The sequence below is a fragment of the Elephantulus edwardii genome, unplaced genomic scaffold (assembly GCF_000299155.1).
Source record: "Elephantulus edwardii isolate Elephantulus edwardi_28Jun2011 unplaced genomic scaffold, EleEdw1.0 scaffold00160, whole genome shotgun sequence".
Taxonomy (NCBI): domain Eukaryota; kingdom Metazoa; phylum Chordata; class Mammalia; order Macroscelidea; family Macroscelididae; genus Elephantulus; species Elephantulus edwardii.
Window position 1 is genome coordinate 7,926,537 of NW_006399910.1, and position 2,802 is coordinate 7,929,338.

A 2,802-nucleotide genomic window follows, 5' to 3' on the forward strand; every position below is an offset into this window, starting at 1 on the left:
CCAATTGGTCCAGGGGTGAGAATCTTTGTCTTCTTGACATTGAGCCTCAGTCCATATTGAAGGCTGCAGTCCTTGACCGTCTACAGCAAGTGCATGAGGTCCTCCTCAGTTTCTGCAAGCAGGGTTGTGTCATCTTCATAACGCAGATTTTTGATAGATATCCCACCAATCTTGATCCCACATTCCTCCTAATAGAGCCCAGCCTCCTGGATAATCTGTTCTGCATACAGGTTGAAAGGTATGGAGACAGGACACACATCCCTGGCATACACCCTTCCCAATTTTGAACAATGCAGTGTTTCCTTGCACTGTTCTGACGACTGCCTCCTGGTCCAAGTATAGGTTTCGCATTCGCATGATCAAGCTAGTCTTTGGAAAAACACACTATGCTGAGAGAGGTGGGGGATCAGAGAACGAGAAACTTTCAACCAGATAGATTGACACAGTGACTACAACAGTGGGTGGGCAATATGACAGAATGATGAAGATGGCATAGGAGAGGGTAAGGTTCAGATCTGTTGTTCGTAGAGTTGCTTATTTTTCAAAGTGACTCACGTTGTTCATGAGTCATGTAACTCCAAGGCACCTAAAACAACAACAGCAAATTTTGTGAAATGAATTTTAGCTATTTCTTCAGCACAGTTAAAAGGGTAGAATCTTACACTTTGTATTCACAAACTTTTTTCACACATACATTTTTTTAAAAACCCTACAGTTTCATTCCCCCTTTTTTATATGCAAAGTAATCTCTGTATCAAAGTTTGGCCTCTAAAAGCCCCTTTGAAGGGGACTTTATGATTAAGTTACTTAAGGTTTACGTACATTTAGAAAAATTAAGGTGAACTAAATAAAAAAAGAATAACACTCAAACAACCCCACATATTGCTCTTAAATACCCATTAAATGAAATAGCACACATCACGTGTCTGAAATGAATAATAACTGTTACTGTATAATTAATTTCCAATACCCACTTCTTGTTTCCAGTAAACTTTTTCAGCAATATAAACAATAATTTTATATTGTAACTTGCAACAGTCATGAACAAATGTCCTCCAATTCACCTCCCCACTGTTAAGTTTTTATCACTCTATTTCTGAGTTTATGACTTGGGTTAGTTGATTCCCAGAAATTCGTTCCAGAAGGAGTCCTAAGAAAACATAACACGAAAGGAGTTACACAGATTATATGTTTAGACTCTGAGGTTGAACAGATTTGAGTTCAGGCACAGCCCCGCCGGGAAACCTCTATGTAGCTCTGACTAAGCAAGACATCTGCTATAAACTAGATTTCTCTGCCTATAAACTGGCAATAATAGTACCAACTTCAAAAGGTCCTCTAGAAAATGCAATGGACTAGAATATGTAAAGTTAACAGACCAGTGTTTGTCATGTAATGAATAGAAAATAAATGCTTACCTAATACTGTTATTGAGATGTTCATTAGGATCCTTTCAAGGCAAAGACCAGGGCTTTGTATAAGTCATGTCAGAAGGGATATTTTGGGGATATACATTGAAAAGAACTATAAGAATCTCCTGGGATTTCAGGAAAAGGCATGCATGCATCAGATCTTATTGGAAGCAATTCAGAAACAGAACGTCCCTTCTCAATTTCATAGAGCTACTGATCTGAGTCATCTTCCTACTGTCTGGGAGGCAGTTCTGGGATTCTGAAACGGTGAATCAGCATCTTTCTGTCTTTTCAGCTTCCAAACCTACTTGCAGTAGCTGATTCCTTAGCGCTCCACCCATACTTTTGATTTTTACTTACTTATGTGACTCCGTATTCATAAGTCTTTTTTTTTTTTAAATTTTTTTTATTTTGTGTGTGTGTGTGTACCATCAAATCAGATCTGATTGGGACAGGAGGAGATTGCCCTTCCTTCTCCAGCAGAGCATCTGGTGGATTCGAACCATGTACCTCTGGGGTTGCAGTGCAGTTTCTTGCCATTATTCATAACTTTTTACTCATCCTTTCTAATAACTCATAGCTTCCATTTAGTCATACTTTTTCAAATCTGTCTGACTCAATAATCTTCCTATTTGAAAATGTGTTCTGAACTAAGCCCGTTCAAAGACCACAAACTCAGTTTAAAAATTGGTTGCTCTTGGATTAAGTGCTTGTTCCTGTTTCCAGTCCATTGTGGTTGCCAAAATATGACTAGAAATGGGTCATGTGGTACATTTGTAAATATCCTACTTAACAGAGCCAAGAAATAATATATCATTATTTCCCCATTCATTCAGAATTGTTTTATTAGTTTGGCTGATTTTTAAAAAAGAGAACATGACTCATGATATCTGAGCTCTATTTGGGGATTTTCTGACCCACAAGACCAAATCTACTTTAAAGAAATCTTGGTCAAAGTTAACCTTGTCGACAATTTCTCTCTCATTCAAAATTCCAAAACCTTTCTTTTCCATTCTGTATTTGACTTGTTGAACTTTAATTTCAAAATACACAGTTAGGTCCAGGACCAGAGACAGCACCTAGCTATAGCAACAACAATAATTCTTTGACATCATTAAAAATGGGGTAGCAGTATTCAGTCAATCATGTTGAGATCATCCTGTGGTTGATCTTCTGTAATTCTCCCTACTCTTCTGTTTATAAGCCCCATTGCATCTAGTTTCTTGAGACATTTGCTTTTTCTGGAATGGGAATGGAAGGCTTCTTAGAATTGGTGCCTGGGCCTTAGGCAAGGCCAGAGAACGCTGTCCTGCACCATAATATTGTGTATCAATGATTTATGATATGATCTATAATACATTTAATTTTATTTCTTTGTTGTATTTTTTAA